The following is an 11,296-nucleotide window of genomic DNA, read 5'->3' as shown; positions in this document are numbered from 1 at the left end:
TTATTGAGTCTCTCTCTTCCCTCTCTTCCTCCCTCTCCCCGTTTCTCTGATTTTTCTTTATTTCAAAAGATATTTATTTTTAGTTTTGTGTACGTATGTGTGTCTGTGTGGTGTGTGCACATGAGTGTAGATGCTGGCAGAGGTCATGAGAGGCCATCAGATTCACCCACAGGTGGAGTTACAGCTGATTGTGAGCCATAGGCTATGGGTACTGGGAACTGGACTCTGGTCCTTTGGAAGAGCAGGAAGTGCTCTCAGCTCTTAAGCCATCTCTACAGCCTCTGAAGTTAATTCTTTTAGAATATGGGACCTGTTGTTTCTGGTCTCTACTGTGCTAACTTTGATATGGATCTCAGACATTTAAACATTTTCCACCTAAGTTTAGAAAACCTAAAAGTGACAGAAAATCCTAGACTATATTTTTTCTTTAAAAAGTAATTATTGATGTGTGTGCATGTGTATCATGTGAGCATGGGTGTGCGTGCATGCCCGTGTGTGTGTACATGCATGTGCATGCACATTCCAGTAAGTGTGTGGGTGTAGAGCAACCCTGGTCTCAGGTCACTAGGATTTGAGACAAGCACATTTGCCCACTGAGCCTTTTCACTGGCCAGTTTCTTTATTGAGCTGTTATATCTTCCTTTGGGCCCTCTGATATAAAAGTCTCAAATGAAGCCTTTAAAATTATATCCTCTAGCATGACTGGCGAGGGAGGGACAGTCCTGTATGCTGTATCTGTGGCCATAAAAGAGCGAATGTGTGGTATGTGGCAGCGACCATGCTCTCTCACAGCTGCTTTTAGTGATGTAACTCCTCAGGGTGCTTCCCTTTCAGACGATGGCTGAGAAGATAACTAAACAACAGGGCCTGGTGCTGCAACAGAACTTCACTGTTTTCTGAGATTTTGTTGGTTTGTTCCGTTTTTCGTTTTAAACTTTTTACTGGCGTGTTGTCCTCAATGTCGTTCAAATTACTGAAGAACCTAGAAAGGGTGTTTCTGCTATTGATGGATAGTATGCTGCTATGGCTGGTTTTTTTTTTTTAAAGATTTTATTTATTTTATGTACATGAGTACACTGTCTCTGTCTTCAGACACACCAGAAGAAGGCATCAGATTCCGTTATAGACAGTTGTAAGCTAACATGTGGTTGCTGGGAATTGAACTCAGGACGCCTGGAAGAGCAGTCAGCCCTCTTAACCCCTGAGCCATCTCTCCAGCCTGGATGGTCTTTTATATAAATGTATACATATGCATATTATTTGAATTTTTGGAAACTGTAGTTGTGCTGTCAGCTTTGGAAAAACGTATCCCTGTTTCGAGTCTTGAGCTAATATTGTACAGAAAGTAGCATCTACACAAGTCTAAACATTAAATGCAGCCTCCTCCCATTTTCACAAGATTGACACTTTAAATATATAAGGTCATATCTATGTGGGTATGCATACAGAAACCAATAACGCTTTCTGTAAATAATGAAAGAAAAAACACAAATGTCATAGGACACACCTTTTCTGTTCCCATATTTTACGGAAATTTCAAGAAGTAGCGATTTTTTTTTTAAAGACAGATACACAATCAACGTCAAGTTTGCTGACATTGTCAAATTGTTCTGTGGAGCCAGGGTACCTCACTGGCAAAAATCCCTTTTGTGCATAGACGTGTGCCTAGTCTGGCTTCTTTAGAGACCACTCACGAATATGAGGTTCCTGCATAGAACAAACTGCAGTGTGGTCCCAGCAGACCACAGGTTCTGAGTATATATTGATTTTTTTTTTTTTAAAGGAAGCCTATGGGAAGTTCTTAGTCACAAAATGTAGATGGAGCATTATGCCACTAGGGGGCGAAGTTATCTCAGTAAACCAAGGTTTGGCTAAAAACCCTAGTCTGTTTAAGGCAAATCTAAACCTATGCGCTCACATTGGCACCAGTCTTTGGTTGTTTTAACGAGTTATGGCGGGGATGCTATACTGTAGTTACTGTAACGGTGCATCCTATCCATGAGGCATTTAGCTAAACTTGTTGTTTAATAATTAATAAGAATAATTTTAGTCTTTCTAAAAAGAAATGATAAAGATAGTTCAGAGTGTTCCCGTGGACTCCCAGTCTGTCCTGTTGCTATCTTATAGCACGGTCAGCAACAGTAACGAGCCAATCCTGATAAGGTAATACTAACTAAACGCCTCTATCTGTTTGGCCTTTGAAAGCGAATGCCCATCCAGCTGACAGCAGTAAAATGCCTTGCTGTGCTTTTCCTTTGGCCCCAGGCAAACTGTAACATTTTCTCAGCTCCTCTGTGTTCCTGCCGATCTTGGTGACTTCGATTGGATACTTCACACACGCGCGTTCGGTTTGCATTTGCCTGACTTGCACAGCATTCTGGGATTTGGAGCACACATCACCAAAGAACAAAGGGCTATTCTTTCTGACTTATCTGCATGACATAACAGTTTTGACTTCTAACCTTGATGGCCTTGCTGAGAAACTCTTGGCAGGCTTCTCCATCGACCTATATTTTATACTGTTTGGGAGGGAGTGACTATGCACAGCTCCCAGGAAGAAATAGAGTTGTGCTGTCCTTGAAGGGGCACCACCTGGCTTATCTGGAGTTCCTCTGGATGGATTTATCCACTCTCGTCACCTGTTTATGTGCAGTATTATTGACATCTGCGCGGACTTACCAACATATTTTATGCTTTGCTTTTTCAGCTGTGTCTGGCAAAGTTTTGTACATTTTTAGTGCTAAGAGCTACCACAGCAGAGAGTTTCTACATGGCTGCCACTGTGCTAAGCAGTCTGTATATCATATATAACATCTCATTTAATCCATCAACTATCCCGAGGGGAGACATACCCTTTTGTGTAGCGGTTCTCAACCTTCCTAGTGCTGAGACCCTTTAACAAAGTTCCTCATGTTGTGGTGACTCTCAACATCAATTTTTTTCCTTGCTACTACATAACTGTTTTCGCTACAGTTATGAAGGATAATGTAAATATCTGACATGCAAAATATATGCTATGTGATCCTTGTGGAAAGGTCATTTACTCCCCAGAGGGGTCGTGACCCACAGGTTGAGAACCCCTGCTGTAGATCCAAAGAAAAAGCTTGCAGCTGATAGAGGTGAGTGATTTTCTCGGGCCCTGCTGGTGCTAACTAACCAGGATACAAGCACTATTTGGCATAAGTTCAAAGCCTGCACATCTCATGGTCTTTGTTAGAGAACAGGACGTGCAGCCTGATTGAGTGGGGTTGGGGTGGAGGATGGTAAGATTTGCATAGCTGAAGACTGATTGCTTGAGGCCTGGAACCCAACCAACCCTTTCTCTTTGCATTTTCTTCACTAACAACTTATTAACTTAGTATTTCCATTTGTCAGATATAAACAGTTCCAAGATCAATAGAAATGTATTGATATCTTGATAATGAGTTGATATATGATAAGAATTATGCTCTATTCTCCATAAAGCATTAAAGTAATTTTGAGGGTGCATGTAATATGTGTTCGTGTGTGTGGGTGTGTGTATAGGTGTGTGTTGTGTGTATATATATGTGTGTAGTATGTGTGTATGTATGTGTGTTGTGTGTATGTGTGTGGTATACATGTATATATGTATATGTATGTGTGCTGTATTGTGTGGTGTATATGTGCATGTCATATAAGTATGTGGCATGTGTACATGTGTATATGTATATGAGTGTGTATATGTATATATGGTATATGTGTATATATGTTTGTGGTGTATGTGTGTGGTATGTGTATATGTGTTTGTAGGCATATGTGTGCCATAGCATGTATGTGGACATTGGAGGACAGCCTTTCAAGAGTTGGTTCTCCCCTTCTACCTTGAATCTGATCCAGGGTCTGTCTTATTTCTGACACTACACTCTATTCTCCAGCCCAGCTGACCTGCACACTTCCTGCTGACCATCTTGCTGGCGTATGGAGATTACAGATGTACACTGTCACATCTGGTCTTTTGCCTGAGATCTGGGATTCTAAATCAGGTCACCAAGCTTGTGCAGCATGCACTTCTACCCAGGGGACCATGTACACCATACACACACATATACACACACACCACAAACATGCACACATGCCACACACATATACCATAAACAATATACACACACATATATATACACATGTACACATGCCACACACATATACACACACCACACATGCATATAGATATACACATGCCACATACATAAACTACACACACACACGTATATATATATGTATATATATATATATATATATATATATATATATATCACATATATTCTCCCTCCACAAAGCAGTTTTTAATGTATTTTTCTACAATAAACTTATTATTAAAGAACGATTTTAAGGTTAAGAAGAAATGTGAAGACAGTCTCTTACATTCATGCCATATATTTATCACAGTTGATTAAGATGATGTTGACATCTGGTTTTAAGTGAAGTCTGTGGTTTACTCAGATCTCATGAGGATACCATGTTGCATTAAATTGTCATACATCCTTCGCCTGTTCCCAGCTCTGACATTTCTCAAACTTTCCTTGCTTTTGATGGCTTTGGCAGTTTGGAGGCATGCTGATCTGGTCTCTTCCAGGGGACCTGAGCTGGGTTTCCAGCATCCAGATCAGGTAGCTCATAACTGCCTGGATCTGCAGATCCAGGGGATTCGACAGTCTCTTCTGGCTTCTAGGGACACCAGCCCACACATGTCATACAGACAAACACACATATGTGTAAAAAAAATCTTTTAAAACACGTTCTGTGTCATGATCCTTTCCTGCTCAGCTGGGAATGGTGGGCAATGGAGGCTAGACTCAAAAGCATTACACCCCTTTCTTCTCACTGCTGCTGAGGCGGGGAGACTTGATCACATGATCTCAATTGGAGAAAGGATTCATTTCGGCTCACAGTTTTGGAGATTACACCCTGGGGTGGGTTGGTCCCATTGCTGTGGGCTGTGATGATGAATAGCCTTGTGGTGGAAGGTGGAGAAGATTGCTTATGCTATTGCAGCTAGAAAAAGAGGGAAAAGGAGAGGATACAGGGCAAGCAGGAACAAGACATACCCTTCAAAAGCATTGCTCCAGTGGCCCCCACTCTCCCACCCGGCTTCACCACCCCTAATAGCCCGTTTGGCTACGAACACATGAGCTAATCAACTCTCAGTTATGGCCTTCAACTGGACACTAAGGCTCCAACATATGTGCTTGTGGGGGACATTTCCTATCCAAACCATAATATTCTCATTTTCTGTAATGTACACTCTTGAAGATGGGAGAGGTATGTAACCCTCCTTCAGGGTCAGCATTGCCCATATTATTTGGATTCTTCATTAGAAATTTATCTCTTCTCTCTCATATGTTCACTTGCTGTATACTTTATCCCTAGGAGTGAGGACAAAGAACATCTATTTTCAACTTTGAATTACCATCCAGTATGTCTCCATATATATATACACACATACACACATATGAACATATATGAACATGTATGACATATATATGAACACACATATGACATATATATGAACATGGATGTGAACACACACACACACACACACACACACACACACACACACACATATATATATATATATATATATATATATATATATATATATATACACACACACATATACACACACACACATATATATATATATGTTCATGGCTCACAGAGCTCCAGCTTTGGCCTCCTGAAGCTCTTTCAGTTACTCCTGCACCCAGCTAGCACACAGCACTAAGGTTTTGGTACTTGACTGTGTGTAAGAGGCTCCAGGTTCCTCTTTCACCTTTGCTTTTCTAGCCCTAGAGACAACCATGTTCCTCAGCCTCCCTTATGGGAGAAAGGTGTGAGAATGACCTAGATGCTAAGCTCGGAAGTCCACTTATGGGGTCCATTGTGTACATTTCTTATTCCTGTACAAGACCTACCAGTTATGAGCCCTGTATGGTAGAGAGGCAGCCTATGCAGTTGGCCTTCCATGTCCCCTGGCTGGCTGTGGAATCTGGCCTCAAGCATAGGTGCCTACATACCAATGGGACACTATGTGCAAAAATTCTAGCTGAAAGGCAAGTGTGCTGCCATTGCTAGCTGAAGTTGGTGACAGGTTTTGTGTCTAGCTCATGTCTTACCTCCCAGGAAAGAACCAGCTTTTCTCCTGGAACCAATAGTTCTCTGAAGCTCTGCGGCAGTCAAGGCGTGACAGTGGAGGCATTCCAAGGGTTTCTGCTCAACTGAGGGTTCCACCACAGACCCAGGGGCTTACCTGGTACCACTCTACCCAGATTCACAAGATCATAGGTGGGGAGTCTGTTAGAAGAAACTGCCAGGCTGACTTCAAGTAGAAGCAGGATCAACCAATCATGTTTGGGGGTGCACAAGGATGAGCAGGAAAGAAAGAGTCAAAAGTCAATACAGTGGTAAGAAATCTTGGAACATGGTGTGTTGGTAGAAAAATGGCAGGTGGGCAGAGGATGCTACCTAAATTCCCACTTCTCAGGTGCAATATCAAACAGCCCACAGTTTTTTGCAGCTTGATATTTCTTTCATAATTAGAATAAACTACATTACATTTCAGACTCCCCGTCTTTGGCAACAATATTATGGTTCCTGGGCTCTGTCAAAGAGACTGCGATGTGTCCCATCAAGACAAACAAAGGACTTAGGCCCCACTGGGCATCTAGTATCATTGAAAGAAACTATATTATGGTGAATCACATTTTAATACATTCCTCTGTCTGATTATAACATGAAAGCATTTTTTTTACAGAATATTAAATGACATATTTGAACGAATGAAGCAACAAATTCTCCCACTCAGACGGTACTGTTAGGATGTTTTGCTCTTTGTGTCCTCTCCCTCCGCTGAATCCATATTTCAATAATATTACATATGATGTGGCATATGATAACTTTCATACATCATTTCCCATGTGCTATGCTATCATTTCACATTATTTGGTATTCCAGGAAAACCTTGGGGGCTGGGTGACGATAATATTCTGTCATACGGATATATTCAACTTAAACAATAACGTGATAAACTTTCATATATGTAGATTTTAAATGCATTAAAGCTGATTTCCTTGGGAGCATTTTCTAGAGATAGAATCAAGTGCTTATAATAATAAAGTGCTGCTTCACTGAGCTGACATGACATTGAGTTGTGGTAACTTCAGCAGTGTTGGGGGAGAGCAAATGTTCTTATTAGCTGTCATAACTGCAGTACATGCTATTTGATAAAACACTATTAAATAGTCTTTCAGAAAATTCATTTTTATTTTTAGCAAAAATCTAACATCAAATACTTTAAGGATTAAGTATTTCACAATGAAAATTGTGTGAACCACAACACTCAGCTTTGTGAGTGACTACTGGGGGCAAAATAGTAGGGTATGTGTGATCTAATCTCAGGCTAGTGTGTAAGTGCTTAGGTGTGGGTCATGTTTGGAGGACAAAGAGAAAGGGGACAAAGCTCAGATGATACACAGCATCTTTTTTTGTGGGCTGTCAGAGCCCAGCAGGAAAGGTTCTGTGCTGGACCACCACCGTCACAGAATATTGAAGGCAGATTTTAGGATTCATAGGCTACAGATATAGTGCACAAGGAGGTAGGATAGTATCCATGTGTGTTAATTTTTCAGATATGAAGAATGTACAGGCAGAAGACCATCTGTTGCATTGTAATTGTTACAAAAGATCAAAGAAAGGGAAGTCTGGTGAGCTGCAATTAAGGATAATCTCTGAGCTATTAGGTTTTAGTAAGAAAACTCAAAATATAGGTTGAGCAGAAAGAGTAGGCTGAGAAAACACAGGCAAGTAGATTTCTTCATGAAGCTGTACTGGTAGACATAGTGGGGCATGGCTGTCACCCCAGTATGGGACACTGAAGCAGGAGACCAGCCTGTGCTCCATAGAGATCTGCTCTAAAACACTGAAATCACCCTAGATGGGAAATGTTCATTAAGCATAAATCTATACATGAAGTTATATGTATTATAGATTTTTAAGGTAAATGGTTAATGGTATGATTCCTTGGCTTTCCAGACATCCTTTTTGCTATCTTACCTCCCTCCCTCCCTCCCTCCCTCCCTCCCTCCCTNNNNCCCTCCCTCCTTCCCTCCCTCTCTTATTTTCTCTATTTACCTCCCTAAGAACCCCCCCACCCCTTTCCCATGCCTCTAACTAGACCACTTGTATCCCACTATTCCTTTCTCTATTGCTCCTCCACACTCCTAGCCTGGCAGTGGTCCTGGCTTACTTTCCTCATTTCTGTAGTTACCACAGGCTATGCACACATATCTGAAGATTTGGAACTAGGGAGAACATGTGACATTTGTCTTTCTGGGTCTGGGTTACTCATACAATATGATTGTTTCTACCAAAGGCTACCTAATGAAATCCTCAATAACAGGCATGAGAAGCCCTCTTTGGAGTTGTTGCCTGAGATTGTCTAAGCGAGTCTCAAAAATACAGCATATTGTTGGTTGTCTTTTGCACTCCCCAGAAAAGGAGGGTAAGTCCCTATGTGTGAAGACACCAGACACTTCAGGAACAGGATTCAGAGACCCCTGAGCTGGGACTGACCTAAATGTCCCATACCTGAGGACTAACTTTCACAGTACCAGAGAGCACCATGTAAGCTTCTAAAGGAGGGAGACAACCAACAGTACTACCCGGCTATGACACCTATGAACCACATCAGTGACCGGTGTGGCAGGCACAATGGCCTTTTGGATGCAGTAGTTGCACCTGTATCTTGGTGGTTACCAACGCTCTCTGATTGGACTTCAGATCTACTCAACAAGGGGGGACTCATGTCTAGTACTGAGAACCTAGCTAACTACTCAATGCTAGTGAAGTTATGGTTACTGGAGGGGAACCTACAGCCACTACTTTTCTAAACCGGCATAACTCCTAACAACAATCTATAAACGTGTCCTTATACCCATAGATAAGTATAGCCTTCACTTCTCATCAAGGAAACCTCTCTTTGCAATAGGATGTAGACCACCACAGAAAACCACAGCCAATCAAAATGTAGAGCTGTGGGACTAAGTCCCAGTGGATACATCTACAAAGCACTGCTGCACAGAAGGCTCAGGGAACACTGAGGAAGATGTGATGGAAAGAGTGGAAGAGCCAGAGAACCAGGGAGTTTGCTGTGAGATTGTGTCACCCAGTCACAGCAAGAGCTACACCTACGAAGAAGCCTTATCAAAATGGCTGCCTAAATGTAAGCTGAACCGGGACAACACTAAAGGATGTGCCAAAGCACATGGAAAAAAAACTCAATAGGCTTCTATCTTATCAAAAAACCCACAGGTAGCCGAGCAAAGCTGAGAGTGGTGAGGTGGTCTTTCCCGGGAAAGAACACACCAACTGCTTGTCAAATGCTGAGTGGTCACTGCTGAAAACACACATACAAGTAGCATTATAAAGACAGAAGAGGTCATATTTAGGAATATATATGTATATACATATGCATAGATGCATGAACTGCCATACTAAGAGTAGTGAAAAAAAGAAGCCATGAATTTTGAAGGACAGAGGACAGGGATATATGGGAAGGTTTAGAGGGAGGAAAGTGAAGAGAACACAGCACGGGCACTCAGCTCACCACATACTTTGCTTCTATTAACTTCCGTAATACTCATGACAGCCTATAACCTTGTGTTCATGGGGCATGTGTTTCTGTCCTGAGCAAGACTCGAGCTTTTGAATACCTGAGGAGTGAAGCAAATATTATCAGCTGGGTCTCAGGCAGTGAAATGACTGTTGGAAATCTCATAGTGGGTGATAAGGGCAGGGAGTGTTTGCTACCTTCCATTCTTGAATACTTGACCCTCTAAATAACATGTAATTTGTGCAAATCCCTGACTGCCCAGTGCTAGCAGAAAGGAAGAGAGTGAGCCACTTGGATGGTGTGTTAGGGCTTTATTGCTGTGAACAGATACCATGACCAAGGCAACTTATAAAGGAAAATATTTAATTGGGGCTGGCTTACAGGTTCAGAGGACCATGATAACATGCAGGCAGACATAGTGCTGGAAAAGGAGCTGGGAGGTCTACATCTTGATCTACAGGCAGCAGAATGAGACTGAGCCACACTGGGCATAGCTTGAGTATAAAAGACCTCCAAGCCCAACACCCACAGTGACACAACAAGGCCCTCCAACAAGGCCACACCTACTCCAATAAGGTCACAACTTCTAATAGTGCCACTCCCTAAGGGTCAAGTGTTTAGACGCATGAGTCTATGGGGACCATTCCTATTCAAACCACCAACAGTGGAAATAGGACCAACCAATCTCTAGAGCATCTTTTTCTTTAAAGTGTGTTATTATCTTTATATACAAAAACAAAGGCCCAAAATATGGTTTGTTGAAGTAGCTATCAACAGGATGCTAGCTGATTTCATATTTGCTTTGGTTAATACAGTCTAGGATCACCGGTCGGCCCCTCCCACCTAGAGCATCTTTTTATGTCAAGTTCGTTTTGCTTTCAGCTTCTTTTCATTTTTCTCAGCTTGGGCTGTCTCAAGGCAGTCGGGAAAGCTTCTGGAATACATCACCGTTGTCTGCATGGGCCAGCCTTCTCTGGGGGTCTTCCCAAGGTATCAGAAGCTCAAGGCTTGTGACTTCCCTTCTGGGTTCAGTAGGCTTCAGACACACAAAAGTTAAGACCATCACAGAACGCAAAGTACTTCGTGATCACAGTCCATTTTGTAGCCCGCATGAACCATCTAACCTCCCCTCGTAGTGACTCCTGAAAGGGTTATTTTGAGACTGAGAAATTTGACTAGGACCATACAGTAAAACAAGGCCAAACTGTCCAACACTGAGGCCCATGGACCTTTCTATGGCACAGAAGTATACTAGAAATACAGCAACATGCTCACACACCAGGCATGGTGCACATCATGAATGAGCCGGTGTAATCATGACCATAATGAACACAGTTGAAGTGGTTACTGTCAGCCACTGGGCAGTAACTTCCAGCTGTTAGTCCTAGATTGTCTCTTGGGATCAGACTGTCAAGAGTCCTGTGTGGTGAGAAGTCAGATATCTGGAGATTGGCCTGCCTGTGCTGGGAGCCTCCTGCTCCTCCAGACAGGCACTTTGACAAGCACCTACAATTGTGTTTCACAAGATGGGGGAGCTTCTCTTATCCCTGTGTTCATCTCACTTTGGGATTTTTGATTCAGCAGTTTAAGATGGGATATGGTTCTCTAGCCTGCCAAAAGAAGTTTTCACACATGCACACACACACACACACACACACACACACACAC

The sequence above is a fragment of the Mus caroli genome, chromosome 16 (genome assembly GCF_900094665.2).
Source record: "Mus caroli chromosome 16, CAROLI_EIJ_v1.1, whole genome shotgun sequence".
In the NCBI taxonomy this organism is placed as follows: domain Eukaryota; kingdom Metazoa; phylum Chordata; class Mammalia; order Rodentia; family Muridae; genus Mus; species Mus caroli.
Note: the sequence above shows the minus strand (reverse complement) of the source record.